This window comes from Onychostoma macrolepis, chromosome 20, assembly GCF_012432095.1.
Source record: "Onychostoma macrolepis isolate SWU-2019 chromosome 20, ASM1243209v1, whole genome shotgun sequence".
In the NCBI taxonomy this organism is placed as follows: domain Eukaryota; kingdom Metazoa; phylum Chordata; class Actinopteri; order Cypriniformes; family Cyprinidae; genus Onychostoma; species Onychostoma macrolepis.
In genome coordinates this window covers 30232706-30250404 of record NC_081174.1, presented here as the reverse complement: position 1 = coordinate 30250404, position 17699 = coordinate 30232706, and the positions used below count along the sequence as shown (strand labels likewise).

Here is a 17699-nt window from a genome sequence, read left to right as displayed (position 1 = left end):
TGTTCCTTTAAAGTTTTTTATTTATTACAATCAGTCTTTCAATCACACTTTTAGTTTCCATCATCTGTGCAAACACACAGAGCTTATAAATAGCTTTCCAGTGACTTTAATTCTTGTGTATTTATAAATTTGTTGCATCTAAGCGGCATTAAAAAAAAGTTTGGAAACTCAAAGATAATTTTATGTTTTCAAAAGAAATTCACCTTTCTGTTCATCAATATAGGACTAAAAGATACAAAATAAACTACAATACCTGTAATATTTTCAATTAATTATTTTTTTTATTTTTTTCAGCAACCATTATGTTAGTCTACTAAGAAAACTTTTCTTGATTTAAAAAAAAAAAATCTACTTAAACTTTTATTCAGCAAGGATGCATTAAATAGATCAAAAGTGACAGTGAAGACATTTATAATCGTTGCAAAAAATTTCTATTTCAAATAAATGCTGTTCTTTTGAACTTTCTATTCATCTGTGAATCTTGAAAAATACAATGTATCACAGTTTCCACAAAAATATTGGCAGCACAATCAGAAATGTTTCTTGAGCAGAAAATCAGCATATTAGAATGATTTCTGAAGATCATGTGACACTGAAGACTGGAGTAATGATGCTGAAAATACAGATTTGATCACAGAAATCAATTACAGTTTAACAGATATTCATATAGAAAACACTTCTATTAAACTGTAATATTATTTCACAATTTCTTACACTACTTCTGACCAAATCAATGCAGCCTTGGTGTACATAAGGACTTTCAAAACATTTAAAAAAATCTTACTGACCCCAAATTTTACTGTATTTATAAATAACATTTCTCTCACCTCGTCTGCCATCCACATAGAATTGTTAATCGCAATGCATTCTGGGATTCCCTTCACATGCCTTTAAGCCAGGACTGCACTTATGATGCTTTGGAAATGCTGTCTAGGAAGGTCACTATATTTTGGAGCAGAACTACAACGAGAAGACAGAAACTTCATTAGGAAAACCTTTTCACATCAATTCTTTCACATTTATCTAATGCATTATGGTGAAATTCATTTCAGTCTGCTAGCACAGACGCGCAGGTCAGCTGTATTGGTTTCTGCCCGGCGGTTACCACAGAAACTGTCATCCAAATGCAAGGAAAAGAAGGTGAGCGATTTTTAGAAAGTTACTTGGTTTCACATCTCCTCACAGATTCCTCATTTGACAGAGTGTAATGCAGGCGGGCCAGACGTGAGCGCCGCTGACAGTTATTAGCGTTCACGATTAATGATGCCTTACATACAGTGTGCTCAGTGAGTTTACAAACACAAACCCGTCCTTGTGCTCTCATGGGCAATGTTCCCTCTAATTTCTTTTCTTGCTGAGCAAAACTTTTCTCTATCGGACGGACATTTCGGCCACCTGAGCAAAAACATTCTTTATACCAGACCTGTACAGCGCGCACAAAAAAGTGTGTAACTTTTAACTTTAATGTGCTATTTATATTTGATTTGACCCTTGATGTAACTAAATGATGTACATTCTGAGAAAACATTTATTATTATTATTATTATTATTTACAAAATAATATTTTGAAATAATATTACAATTTAAAATAAAAGTTCTCTATTTTAATATACTTTCAAATATACAGTGGGTACGGAAATTATTCAGACCCCCTTAAATTTTTCACTCTTTGTTATATTGCAGCCATTTGCTAAAATCATTTAAGTTCATTTTTTTTCCTCATTAATGTACACACAGCACCCCATATTGACAGAAAACACAGAATTGTTGACATTTTTGCAGATTTATTAAAAAAGAAAAACTGAAATATCACATGGTCCTAAGCATTCAGACCCTTTGCTGTGACACTCATATATTTAACTCAGGTGCTGTCCATTTCTTCTGATCATCCTTGAGATGGTTCTACACCTTCATTTGAGTCCAGCTGTGTTTGATTATACTGATTGGACTTGATTAGGAAAGCCACACACCTGTCTATATAAGACCTTACAGCTCACAGTGCATGTCAGAGCAAATGAGAATCATGAGGTCAAAGGAACTGCCTGAAGAGCTCAGAGACAGAATTGTGGCAAGGCACAGATCTGGCCAAGGTTACAAAAATTTCTGCTGCACTTAAGGTTCCTAAGAGCACAGTGGCCTCCATAATCCTTAAATGGAAGACGTTTGGGACGACCAGAACCCTTCCTAGAGCTGGCCGTCCGCCAAACTGAGCTATCGGGGAGAAGAGCCTTGGTGAGAGGTAAAGAAGAACCCAAAGATCACTGTGGCTGAGCTCCAGAGATGCAGTCGGGAGATGGGAGAAAGTTGTAGAAAGTCAACCATCACTGCAGCCCTCCACCAGTCGGGGCTTTATGGCAGAGTGGCCCGACGGAAGCCTCTCCTCAGTGCAAGACACATGAAAGCCCGCATGGAGTTTGCTAAAAACACCTGAATAAGATTCTCTGGTCTGATGAGACCAAGATAGAACTTTTGGCCTTAATTCTAAGCGGTATGTGTGGAGAAAACCAGGCACTGCTCATCACCTGTCCAATACAGTCCCAACAGTGAAGCATGGTGGTGGCAGCATCATGCTGTGGGGTGTTTTTCAGCTGCAGGGACAGGACGACTGGTTGCAATTGAGGGAAAGATGAATGCGGCCAAGTACAGGGATATCCTGGACGAAAACCTTCTCCAGAGTGCTCAGGACCTCAGACTGGGCGAAGGTTTACCTTCCAACAAGACAATGACCCTAAGCACACAGCTAAAATAACGAAGGAGTGGCTTCACAACAACTCCGTGACTGTTCTTGAATGGCCCAGCCAGAGCCCTGACTTAAACCCAATTGAGCATCTCTGGAGAGACCTAAAAATGGCTGTCCACCAACGTTTACCATCCAACCTGACAGAACTGGAGAGGATCTGCAAGGAGGAATGGCAGAGGATCCCCAAATCCAGGTGTGAAAAACTTGTTGCATCTTTCCCAAGAAGACTCATGGCTGTATTAGATCAAAAGGGTGCTTCTACTAAATACTGAGCAAAGGGTCTGAATACTTAGGACCATGTGATATTTCAGTTTTTCTTTTTTAATAAATCTGCAAAAATGTCAACAATTCTGTGTTTTTCTGTCAATATGGGGTGCTGTGTGTACATTAATGAGGAAAAAAAAAGAACTTAAATGATTTTAGCAAATGGCTGCAATATAACAGAGTGAAAAATTTAAGGGGGTCTGAATACTTTCCGTACCCACTGTAATTTATTCCTGTGAAGCAAAGCTGAATTTTCAGTTTCACATGATCCTTCAGAAATCATTCTAATATGATAATTTCCAACATCAGTGTTGGAAAAAGTGCTGCTTAATATTTTTAGGGACCTGTGATATTTTTCAGGATTCTTTGAGAAATAAAAAGTTAAAAAGAACAGTGTTTATTCAAAATAGAAAATTTACAATAAGTCAGTAAAAAAAAAAAAAAAATTTATTAATACTTTTATTCAGCAAGGATGTGTTAAATGGATAAAAAGTGATAGTAAAGACTCGCATTGTTAGAAAATATTTCTATTTTAAATAAATGCTGTTCTTTTTAACTTTTTATTAGCCTAATCAAAGAATCAAAGAAAAAAGGTTCCAAAAAATATTAAGCAGCACAACAGTTTCAACACTGATAATAAATCAGAATATTAGAATGATTTCTGAAGATCATGTGACACTGAAGACTGGAGTAATGATGCTGAAAATACAGCATTGCTTCACAGGAATACACTGGCCTGGTTTCACAGACAGGGTTTAGACTAAGCCAGGATTAGGCCATAGTTCAATTAGGACATTTGAGTCATTTTTATATGCCTTATTAAAAAACATTACCGGTGTGCATCTTGAGACAAAACAAAGGCACTGATAAGTTTAAAGATCAGTCAATGCAAGTTTCTTTCAGTTGAAACAGCTCAGACTTACATTTTAGTCTGGGACTAGGCTTAAGCCTTAAGCCTGACATCAACTCTATAGCGGTTTGCCCAAGCTTTGCAATTCTTTTGCTTTTACTAGATTACAACCAAATGGTTCTCCCAACTCATTTTTGCATGTGCGCGGCACATTATTTCTTCTGCGCGGCCGCGCACGCACCGCTTAGAGGGAACATTGCTCACGGCTCAGAGTTCAGCGGCTTTATTTGGGAATCTCTGGCCCTGATCATCTGTGAATGGATGACTATATTAAACTTTACAAAGCCAACTGATTTTATAAGCTTAAACCGGGATATTATTCAGCTTTTATGCCTCTCGCTCACTACGTATGTGCAGAATGAAACACTAGCGAAATGTTTGTTGCATACTGCATACCATTTTTAGGAAACGGTGTGTTTATTCCAGCAAGTGACGTACTGTTATTTCAGATCACGCAAGCAACTTCCCACAACAGCCAAGTATCATAGTGACAAGATCCGCAAAAGAAAGCAACTAATACATTTAAAAAGGTCTTGTTTTGCCATTTTAATCCAATGTGTGCACAAATGTGACATCAACTGCATTGCATTGTGGGATACAGTATTTCTTATAGTATGCAATGTTATGAAGTACAATTTTTTTTGGCAAATATAGTCAGCAATCCATTTGTTTCATGCATGCTTTACATAATATGCACAGTACACATATCGCATACAGTAAATTTTGAGTAGTTTTATGATTGGACGATACAACACCCAAGTATCACAGTGATGAGTTTTGCAAGGGGGAAAAAAATATTTAAATAAAACTAAACATAGTGTACACAGGTATAGGTATATTTCACAATATGTAGTTTTTTGCCAAAAATGTAATGAAAAAATGGTGTAGATTTGTTTTTTTATTGCTTTCATTGTTTCTTTTTCACTTTTAAAAGCAGTTCGGCCCAATCCTTGCTGTGCATCTTTGCCAGATGACACATTTTTACCATTGCATAGCATCACCCTGTCCAAATACTAGTATTACTAGTATTTTTGCAGTATGCAATGTGATGCAATATGTATAATGCGAGAAGTATGTGAAGTATGCATGCATGCATCTGATTGGTCAGCATTTTTATGTTTTACAATTGCATTTAAAACAATGAGCCACTGTGAATACTATGTAAAGTGCTCACATGATTTTGTGACATCTATTTCTTTGGACTGTTTGATCAAATATGAAGTCAAAACACTTTTGCACATATTGGATTACAGCTGCTAAACTAGATTTTTCGTTTCTTTTTAAAGTGTGTTTTAGGTGCTTTCCCTTGTGAAACTGTCGTTTTCATCATATTTTTAAAATGCAATTATAAAATGGAAAAATGCTAATCCATTAGATCAATGCTTGCTTCATATACTATGCACAGTATACTGTACATATTGCATCAATGCATACTGCAAAAATACCAGTAGTATTAGACTGGGCAATAAATGCAATGGTAAAAATGTGTTGATTTTTCTACAGTTATTAGTGGGCTGAGCTGCTTTTAAAATTAACAGAACAATGAAATAAAAATAAAATAAAATACATTTTTAGTTGTAGTTAATCTTGTTGTGCATTTTTATCATTATTATTAGTTATTTTATGATTTTTAATAATTCTGTACAGTATATCCAATGCAATGGATGAACCAGCACTATTATCTTTACTTTTGACCTTTTGATCAAATACTGTGTCAAAACATTTATGCACATATCGGATTACAGCTGCAAAACTAGATTTTGTTATTTTAAAGTGTATTTTTAGGTACTTTCCCTTGCAAAACTCATCATCATAAAAGTCAAGTGTCGTATCGCCCAATCATAATACTACTCATAATTTACGATAGGCAACATGTGTACAACTCACTTTTGTAATGCAAATATAAAACATAACCCATCAGTTCAATGCATACTTCACATACTATACACAGTACACAAATTGCATACTGCAAAAATACTTTGCAACCGGAGAAATGCGTCATTTGGCAGGGATTTTACTTTAGTTTTACTTTAACCCTTGAAAGACAGAGCAAAGAGAAAATACAAATCTACACTCTCTTTTCCCCATTGAATGTCCATGAAAAGTAACTATATTGTGAAATACATTCTGACTTCAGTCACACCGCCCACCCGTACATTTAAACAGCGAATCAAAACAAACAGTTTGCTGTCAAATAAACATCAATGTATCATCGGCCTCTGCTTTATCTCGCTCTATCTCTTCCCTCCGACACATGTTTGAGCTCAGACGCGTAACATCCATCAGCTAATCATTACAACCTCAGGTCCTGACCCGCCACACTCCCGCATTCAAACACCACCCGCGCGCTGCTTGATTGAAGCGCGGAGCGATGGGCTCTGACTGCAGGAAACCCAGAGAGGAAATGATCATGTACTGCGTCGTCTCGAGTGCCACTTTGGGTTATTTATTTGGACAGGCAAACGATTCGGGCTGAATTCCCCGGCGATCCGTACACTTAGCGGCAGACGAGCCGGTCGGAGGTGAATCCCGTCTGACCTGTCAGACACACACACACACACACACACACACACATAAACATCACTCCCCTCATGTCTGGAATCCCTCTTTATCTGCATTTTAGCAGGAGGGGCGGCGGAGCTTCACACACCCTCTAATAACACGCTGTTTGTAACAATCACACTCTTGTGAAGGTGCTGTTGTGATGGATCACTAGCTTTGAAAACACACACCTGCTTTCCTTCAGGTCCTGGAGATCGACGACAAGCAGCGATTTGCCGATTCCGATCAGAAAGTCACACTCATCAGTGCTTACAAAATCAAACATCACTGTGTGAATGTGAACAAATCCATAAGTGTTATGTGAAAATGTAGTTATGATTTGGAACGCAGCCACTGAGTCACATAAAAACTTAAATGTCTTTATTACTTCATTTTTATACTCATGCATTCAAAAAGTGCTGCGACAGTCCATTCGTTCACCTTTAGCATTATTTTTTTTTTTGTTGAGCACATGATTTGGAACAGCCATGAATATGACAAACACACAAAAATAAACTGAAAATGAAAACAGAAAAAACAAAAATATGAATAAAACTATAATAGTATAGTAAAATGACACTAACTAATCCTAATCTTACTATTAAGGATGGTTAATCCTGGAAATCAGTGTTATTTTAGTAACACTGAGATACTATTATAGTTTTAATTTTTTTAAATTTCCATTTTCAATTTAATTTTATAATTAAAGTAAACTTGTTGTGTGGTTTGTAATTTTTATTTTTATTTATTTATGTTTTTACGGGTGTATGACTATACATTTTTATTATTATTTTTATTTCAGTTTTGGTTTTCTTTATTTTAGTACATCAAGTTAAACTAAATAAATTAGAAATGTTGCCTTGGCCACTACCTAAGTTTAATTTTTTATTTTATTTCAAACAACAAATGTTGTTTTATGGTTTTAGTTTTAGTTAGTTATAATAACCTATAATGCAGAGGAAACAGGGGTCTCACCAAATTGATGTATCAATATGCATCAACAAGACAATGTCATAGAAACTTTGTCACGTCAATTATCACTGACACACGAACTAAACTACATGCATCTAGAAACTGAGAAGCCCAAGCCATGACAGCGACCTCAGACCCACAATGACTTACTGGTGACTGACCGCTGGATTGTGTAACTGACCCTGTGTCTACTTTAGTCTGGTCTGAGTTTCAGCTCATTGGGAAACTGGCTGTGTGAAACAATGATCTTAATGTAGCAAAGACCAGAGAAATGTGTGAAACAGCTGCCCACACGACTGCACTGTAATTCAAAGGGGAAGTCAGCGAACAGGTTGTTCTTTATTAAAGGAATCAAACAGGATGTGAATGATACGGAGAACTACAACTAACCACCGATCATATTCAAACAGGCCAGTTTTCCTTGATTCCAAGACCGCTAACGCTGTCTAGTCTTGATAACGAAACTATACTGTTATACTTAAATCAGAAGTGAATCACATTTTAGTCATTGTAAAGGAGACATATTAGGTGTTAAGTTAGGGTTATTGTTAAGTGATATATTGACTTTTCTCATTTTTTAATAAAAGAAATGTATTAGCCCAAAATTTGTGCTTTATGGTTATATATTAAAATAGATAACATAATTATTTTATATGTTATTTCTATTCCTTTAAAAAAAATGCTCCATCGTCAAAAATAGCTCTAAACAAAACCACAACAGAATTAAGCATAGCATGGTAGTGGCGTTTCTTAATAAATCAGTGTTTTTGAACAAATCAGTTCAGTGAACCATTAACTGTCTCTCACTCATAGGCGGAAATCCCGAGGGGGTCGGGGGGGACAGGACCCCTATCTGAGGGTTGTCGCCCCCTAAAAATATGATTAAAAACCACGCTGTGTATTGTAAATCACAATGTTTTATACTTTAAATAATTGTGTAAGCAGTAAAACAAAATGCGTTTTAAGTTTAGAAACATTTTGAGTCTCTCCTCCCTTGCCTCACAGTGCTTTGGTCCAAATGCCTGCTTTCCTCTTTTACATCACCTACACACACACACACACACACACAAGTCCGTTGAGAGAGAACACCGCGACATGCAATAAAATGTATCTTTTCCATATTAATCAAAGAAACGGTTTCTATTTCCGTGGCTGGAACAACAACATACAAACTATATGACAGTAGATAACCTCAGGTGATTATATGCTTTATTCAAAGTTAAACGTGTCTAATATGAGTTTAAATATCATTTTGTGACCTTATAGCCATACTGAAAGCAACAACAGATAGTTTACCTCAGATCTTGAAAATAAATTAAAGTTAAAACTGTGAACTCACTGGGAACCAACAAGTGTATTACATGACAAAGATGTTATCAGTCACTCAGTATGTACATTTAATGATGTTAAAAAGCTTTAATATTTATGAATTAGATTATAAACGTATCCATTTCGTTGCGAGAGCAGTGCGCTTCCAGAGAGAGCCCGCCCACACACGCTTCTGATTGGCTGTGATATTTGATTGATTCTGTCGCGTCTGGTGTGGACACACACATTGCATGTCGCTGGAATCTTGTCGCGTTGCGTGTAGTTATGACACGGTGTAAGGCTGTCAGGGCTAATTTATTCACTTAAACATCGGATGAAGTGATTATTTTCTCTTTAATACAGATGATGCCAATGTATTTTTCGATGATTCTGCCATGTCAGCAATAATAACATTACCTACTTGACGGAAAAAGGGTTGCCAGGTTTTCACAACAAAACCTGCCCAATTGCTACTCAAAACTAGCCCAAAACTAGGCCAAACTAACTGCGTTTCGAGAGGGTCCCCCAGTAAAAATCATGATTCGGGGGCTAAAATACACGTTACTGGGGTCGCTTCAACAGGAAAACCGCAGTATAGTAGTAAGTAAGGCTTTCCACTGTGTATACATATCCTTACAAGTACAATTTTAGCTCTATTATTTGTGCCCCCTTCAAAAATTGCTCTTGAGAAATTTTGTTTATTGTCCCCCCCAACTATTAGATGAAATTTATGCCCCTGGTCTCACTCATAAAACACAGCCGCTTGTTTCATTACTGAATGAATCCGTGCTTTTGAACAAAAAAGGTTGAGTGAACAATTCAATTGGCTCACTCCTAATTTTGGTTACTGAATTAAGTAATTAAGAGAATTAAGTGATTTTGAATGTGTTGGTTGAGTGGCTGAATCGAAAGACGAACTCACAAAGACGGCCACTTGTTTTCATTTCTGAATGAATCAATGAATGAATTGGTTACTGTAATGATTCAAATAATTTACTCACAAATCTCCACCACAGGCAAACATTAAAATTTTATTTTACACACAATATTATTATTTTGTATATTTTTGCACCACAAACAAATAAATATACATACATATACATATGAAGAGTTCATTTGCAAAAACCGATAAACGCCACTTTAAAAAAAAAAGAGCTGATTGCAGTGCATTATTCTCCACATATAGCGTGATCTGAACCCTAAACACGTTTTGTCAAAAAATCCGGTCCACTTTCAAGGCATTGCGAGTTCATGTTTTACAGCAGAAGCCGACAAGCACCCTTGTTGTTTTTGAACAGAAACCGATAAGTCCATTTTAGTGAATTAGCGCGCTGTATTCAGGTCAGGTGACAAGGCTCCTTTAACTTTGAAAAGACGCGCTAGCTGAGAGGAGTTTCGTTAAAGCTGACTAAAAGTGATCGAGGATGGATAATTTCGATGAACTTGATGAACCTGTGATATCTTCTTCGGGGCGTAAAGGGAAAATAAAAGCTGAAACGTTGTCACGGAGCCTTGCAAAAGCAGCGCGTTACAATGGTGAGTGAAAACTGTGTATTGCGTGTAATCACATCCATACAGTCTGATCACAACAACAACAACGTTTGCCAGGCATCTACATTGTCATCTGAGGAGATTACAAAGATTAAACAATTGTTTTTTTTAAACTCTAAAGATGAAATGTGGAGTTATCTGCTTTTGCTATAAAACAAACTTTTAATATGTAAAAAAAAAAAAACATACTTTCAATTAACTTCAATTTTGTAAATTACCTGTATTTGTTGAAGTTATAATTACTTAATTAAAACAACTCAACTGCAGTTTAATTGATATTACTTGGAATGCGCAATAAAAAAAAAACATGATTTCTGAAAAAAAAAAAAAAATGTTATCGGTTATCGGTTTTTGCAAATGAACTCGTTATACATACACACACACACACACATATATATGTATATATATATATTATATATTTGTTATTTTTGCAAGCAAAAATAATGGTAACACTTTACAATAGGATCGAATTAGTTAAATAAATATTAAGTATGAATATCAAATATTATATTCAATCTGACATTTTTAATTCTGATCTAGGCCAAGTGTGTAAATATTTATTTTAGTGTCCCGAATCAGAGTTGACAATTTCAGATTCAGCGTGATGTTTGCTTTTCACGCTGTCCTACAAAAAAAAAAACAATGTTACATGAAAAAAAGGATGAGATTATTCAGCTGCAGTGTGAACAAAGCCTATGAATAAAATTTATAGCATTTTATATGCTAATTCATCTCATTTTTAAGCTCATTTTCTCTTCATCGTTGCACTGTCAGATAAATTACCATCACAAACTCCCGAAGCATCATCCACAAGAAATGAGCCAGACAAACGTCTGTGAAAAACGTTCAGGCATGTGCAAAATCTGGCTATGACTGCTATTACATAAACAGAAATGTTTCAAATGAAGATAACATTAAATACTGAGCAGCGGACGAGGCAGAAAAGGTAGTTTACATTCTTAGCCGAGTCGTCTTGATAACAGGCCAAAAGAAATATGAGACATTTAAAATGTGTGCATTAACATAATTTATTGGGCTCCTACTAAGCTCAAGTGTTCTTCGCAGTTGTCCTTTTTTTTTCTGGGGCCCAAGACAAATGACGGGCCCCGCCTCAAGAACGGATGGGAGTAAGAAATCACCTACAGTCGCTAATCGCTTAAAACAACACTATATTTACCGAGTAATAAGCACCAAACGTTCCAGGCCGTTCCCTCCCTCTGATTGGGATTTGGGACCGCCGACGAAAAAGCCCACTTGATTTACGTTGGGTTATTCGGGAACGCTTTCATTCGGGATCGGGAGGAGGAGAGGAAACAAAGAGGGGAGCGATTTCATAATTCTTTGTATATGTCTGGAAGTCTTCCATGCATTTTAACCAATTTGCGTCCAAGTGGAATGACCCTGGAATTAATGAGGTTCTCGCCTCGAGATCCAGCGCTGCCGAGCTCGAGTAAATCATCACGTATGGCTCTGATCGACCTTTTCCGTTCGCATTCTGCGATAACAGACAGATGCGGGTCCTGAGAAATCCCACCTCATTGACACGTTCTGTCTATCCGTCGGGATATATTTCACTCTGAGCGCGCCAGGCACTGTAAACGGGGCTTTTAGGGGAGTTTTAGGCCGGTGATGGACGAGCAAAGGCTCAGCGTGGAGGTCAAAGGTCGCTGTCTTTGCTGCCTGGCTTGTTGATGTTATACGCATTTCTCTCTCCAGGGGCTTCCCTGTTTCCATTGCCTTTCTTAAGTGTATTAAAGTTTTATTCGTGTGATTTAGTAGCTCATGTTCCTTTTGAATGAACATTTTGGAGCAGTAATTGCTAAATCATCCAGGGCACATTTATCCTGCGTAAAATTATGACATCATTCATGGACGTTAATGCCTAATAGAATATCACCACTGGAAATAAATCCAAGGCTTTTACATGGCAAAAAAGCACAGTTGCTTCGTCTACAACCTATTTACATTCTATATAGTCCGATGATAGTGTTTTACAATCAAGAGGAAAAGAATGACTGCATTTCCCTCCGGGGGCTTTCAGGCTAATATGTGGCGCTAGCTGCTATTAGCGCACGATTTACAAGTCCTGCATTCGCCTGGAACGGATTACCGACTGCACTGCTGTAGGTTAACACAGAAACACGCTAGAAAGCGTCATTTAAACATGTCGTGAATTAACAACTTTATACGTTTCAGTCAATCAGATGTGCCAACATTTACGAACTACATCCTAGTGATGTCAGAGTACTAACATTACAGTAGTCGATAACAGTATCAGTAAAACTTTAATATCACGGCAAAAACTAACATGCTATTAAACAGACCATTATTTAAAATGCAAATGTCAATATAAAGATGTGTGTATATTCATGTGCAAATGTGTATGTGTGTGTGTATGTATGTGTATATATATATATATATATATATATATATATATACACACATATATACATATATATTAATAATTTATATATTAATAGAATATTTTATGCATTTTTAAATTATATATATATATATATACACACACACACAGTATGTACTGTATATAAATAAATATTCATATAAATAATTTATATTGTGATAAATATAATTATAATATAATAATTTGAATTTTGTAAATATATAATAATTATTTAAATAAATTCATAAATTTAATAAATTAGTCAACATGAACTTACAATGAACAATACCTCTACATAATTTAGTTTACGTTAATTCTGACATTTGTTTCTGTTAACGTTGATTAATTAATGAACTGTGAACTCACAAAAAAAATAAACTTGTATTATTATAAACCAAGATTATTAAATGCTACATAAACAAAATATCATTCATCGTTCATGTTATCTAATGAATTAACTAATGTTAACAAATGAAACCTTATTGTAAAGTTAAAAAAAAACATTTACAACATTAATATTAATAATAAGCATTTACATAATTATTTTGTCCCAAACATTTACATTAGACAAACCAACTGTTCTTATGTTACAGGCATTTTTCACCAATAAGTGCATTGGATTGCTAATGTGCCAACCATTTTACCACAAAGCACATTGCACTGATATGCGTGATATATGCATCCTTTTATACAGATGCATATAAAAGCACATACTGTATATTATAATATATGCATTAATTTTTTTAAACATTAGTATTGGTTTGCTATCAAATTACCATACTTTTGACATCTCTCTACCATCTGATCGCTCATAACGTCACAATTCACCACAGACCAAGGCACGTCACCGCATTTACGGAGCGATTAAATAAATTGCTTTACTCCAGTAAAATTTGGTACGCCGTGCCGTTTTGTTATAGTATTACTCTCAGAGTACCGGTTAAGCTGATTTATGGATTAGCCCTCCTGACAGTTGTCTGTATAAATCTGGTCTGTCTGCAATTACGGCCATTACATACTTTAGCCACTTTAAAATAAACTACGCCATGATGTCAGCCGGGGCTTCTGAGATTAAGCAGCGCCGCAGCGTTCTTGGCCTGCGTTTCCAAGGGAACACCTTGATGGCTATAATTACTGTCATGCTCCGAGAGTGATGAGAGACACCAGAGGTCCAAATAAAACGTAAAACGCTTTCGATATAATAGATGGGTATCTCTTTGTTTAGAAATTCCACAGGCCATCTGCTGCACATTTGGGACCCTTTCTTAAGTCATTCGGTGGTTTATTGAAGGAGCGTCGCATGTGTTTTAGTGTTGCCTTGGCGTTCGCTTTGATGATCCGCTGATGCCAGTTAAATACGGCCTGACTAATCCAAAGGTTTTGTTTATGGAAGCTGTAGGACTGTGTTGGCATGCCCACTGTCAGCACCCTGCTTCTCTAATGCTTCTACTGCCTAAAATGGAACGGACATAAGGCACCGCAAGACCGACGGGCCCTTGAAAACATGACGGCGAGACCCTAGGAACCAGAAGTCCCGTGGGTGCAATCGGTTGGCGATTAATAAACATCAAAGGCGATTGAAATGGAGAGCGTTCCAGTCACCTGACTGCTTGTACGAAACGCCGCCTAAATTTACAATGAAACATCTTTCTATGGCGGAAAAAGATTTACCTGACGCTGCCTCGGAAGGGTTTGGAAAAAGTCCATTTATATGATAGTTTTGGCACTTGAAAACAGAAAATCTGTGCGAGCGTTTAAGTCTGAGGTGGTATGATAGATCAGTCATTTTGCGGCCCAAACCACTATTTGATGTTGCCTTTCATAAGAGTTTCTATTTAGGGATATTCTGCCCACATTGGGTGCATCCACTTAGAAGAATTCGCCTGTGGAAATATTATTTAGCCATTCTTGGAAACATCATGTGGTACTCAAGCTCATCTCGTTTAAAGTCAACATGAAGCAGTGTCAGTAAGCCATTTTACTTCCGTTTTTTTGATTGAAATGGGATCTCTCAACTTGATTTAACGCATCAGGATCATAAAGAGTCTCAGGCGGTTGGAGACGTCACCTGAAAAACAAATTTCAGAGACGGAAAGTTATTGCATTTTAATGAAAGATTATGAAGATAAACATGATCAACAAAGATCAAAAGGAACTTAACCCTGGCAAGCTTTTTGGTCATTTTTGACCAATATCTTTTATTTTATTTTATTTTTTTCACACTTTTGTTTAGGGACCAGTTCTCACTGTTAACTATTTGAGCCTCAATAAACTCCTAATTTGCTGCTAATTAATAGTTAGTAAGGTAGTTTTTCAGTTTAGCATTAAGGGATCTAAAATATGGTCGTGCAGAACAAGGGGCCATATACACAGAATGCATCTTTGCATCTAAAAATGCGAGGAGCAGTGCTCAGAAAAGAAAATGCAGCGCAGAACTTGAGGGTCTCAAGATACGCTTTTGAGATGTGATGCAATAACAGAAATAACAGTGCCCCTTCCACCATGTTGCCATCAAATAAAACAGTTCCCATTCTAACTTGCTACTGTAAATAAAAGCTTGCAACGCTTGCCCTGCCTCCGGAGTCTTCTGATTGGTCCACTGCTTTGAAACTGACATTGAGAGGCGCTGCATGTAAAAGTTGAAATTCTTTTATCTTGACACGGCGTGTTAAAGATGCGGCGCTCATGTAGAAGACCGCTAGTGCGTTTACATAGAAAAACTATGGAAAAGTAGCACATTGGAATGGAAAAATGTGTCCTGTGTGAACGGACCCCTAAAGCATTAATATGTTCTTTATAAGTGCTAATAAACATCCATTATGCTAGTAATATGCATGCTAATAAGCAACTAGATAATAATAAGAACTGGTCCCTAAACTGAAGTGTTACTGTTTTGTTTTTTTAATACAATCTGAGTGGTTCGAAACTTGGTGACTTTTTTAGATACGCCATCTGAACAAACAAAAAAATGGACTGCAAGTCTAATGGGGAATTAAAGTCATTTTTTTTTTTAAGTTTAGGGGGTTAAAGGGATAGTTCACCCCAAAACGAAAAAAGTTTGTTCCAAAATTTGTTTCAAACCTGTATGAGCTTCTTTGAAGACGGTTAATGGACCCCATTGACCTCAACTCTTTGGTTGCCAACATTCTTCAAAATATCTTCTTTCGTGTTCAACACAACAAAGAAACCCATACAGGTTTGGAACAACTTGAGGATGAGTGAATAATGACAGAATTTTCATTTCTGGATGAACAATCACTTTAAGAATTGCAAAAAGCTTAGGAGGGTTAAGAAAGTGCTGTGAATAAGTTGTTGACTTTAAGTGTTTTAGTATCTTAAGACATTACACACATCATCAAGCCAAGCTGCCAAACAAAACACGCAAAACACAGCCGCTGTTTGCAACAGCAGATGAATCCGTGCCAAACGGTCCAGGCCCCAACAACATCTTTGTCTGACAACAAAAAATTATTACTCACATAATCTACGCCACCGAGCGAGGATTTTCCATTGCTCCGAGCAGCGTGGGTCCTTGTTGAGCTCAAACGGGTTGGTCAGGGAGAAAACACAGTCATGAATTTTCGGAGAAAAGCCATCGGCGAGGATCATCCCTCTTTCATCACGGGGGAGACGAGCAGATCCCCTATCGATCTATTTTATTTCAGAACGCATGCCAGCGAGTGAAGCACTCATTCAGAGATTTAGAGCGGACTAGTAACAGCACCACTGCTGAGACAAAAAAGCCATTCAAAACCACAGGTATGATTTATGAATGGGGACCAGAGACCAGCACAAAATTAATTGTAGGAAATGCAAGGCTAGGCCAGAGATACGTCCAAGATATACTTTCCCTGGCTCCTGGACCTATGGAAAGCCTGGGTGGCCCTTATGACCGCTTCCTTTGGTTTTCCATGGTAATGTCATTGCTTGGGTCTGCGTGACAACCTCAGAGCCGCACGCGAGAGATCGGGGTCGACGTTGTTTGCGTTCTCGCAAACTCCAACAACAACTTGCGTGTCGGCGGCTAACAGTTTCCATTGCGATGTTTACTTTGGCCTCAAAGCCTTGACTTCGTTTTGCATCACTTTCACATTGTGGAAAGCCACACTGGACATTACGGTCAGCTGAAAACACTTAATCGTTCCTCATGACCGGTGCAGAGGTCTTTGTTTTGGATTGACCGGCTGTTGAGTGATGTTCATTCGCTGTGACATTTAGTCAAGGTGCGATTGCAGCCCAGTGGGCGAGTTGTCTTAACAGGACACACCCGGAAATATTACAGAAACGAGCCGTGAATCATTGCTATTGCTGCTGCTTAAGTCATCACTGCTTGATGTCTGCTGACGAAAGGAATTGCAGAGAAAGACCATCCGGTTTTATATTCAATACAAAACATTTAAATGGGTCCCAAGCGAGATCTTTTGACAGTGATAAATCTGTATTTTTTATTATGCAATACTGACTGACCCCATATTATATATTACTTAAATTATATACAATATATAAAGATATAAAAAATAAATAAATAAATAAATATATATATATATATATATATTTCATGCTCTAAAGCATTTTAATAAAAATATATGCAAGTAAATATTGCGGTTTAAATATGCATTTTAGATATTGTCAACAGAAATAATGTCAGGAAAATATTCATAGAATACAGTATATAAATATAAATATAGTATATAGTAGTCAACATTTGAAGTGGATCAAAACCTAAAACAAAAACAAGACTCGTTCTTGTCTTAGGACAACTCTGATGAACTTTTTTGATCCACTTCAAATGTTGACTACTGTACACCTAACAAATGTTTTTGAAAGAAAAAGTAAAAACTTTCTGCAGACACATCAATTGATCAGAAATGACAGTAAAGACTCTCAGATTTTTAGAAATTAACTTTCTATTCATCAGATCATCAAACAATCAGTTTCCACAAAAATATAAAAAAATCAACATTGATAATTACATGTTAAAATGTATTCAAATAGAAAACGGTTATCTTAAA

General features: G+C 36.7%; 1 long non-coding RNA gene across 1 annotated transcript in view; it reads right to left on the bottom strand.

The window, feature by feature from the left end:
- Positions 1 to 373: 373 nt before the first annotated feature.
- LOC131526753 (uncharacterized) overlaps positions 374 to 17699 on the bottom strand; it is a 39471-nt gene continuing 22145 nt past the window's right edge. The window contains exons 6-7 of the long non-coding RNA XR_009267527.1: positions 828 to 960; positions 374 to 613 (exon numbers count right to left, since the gene is read on the bottom strand). This is a non-coding gene — a long non-coding RNA (uncharacterized LOC131526753). The remainder of the gene's footprint in view (positions 614 to 827; positions 961 to 17699) is intronic.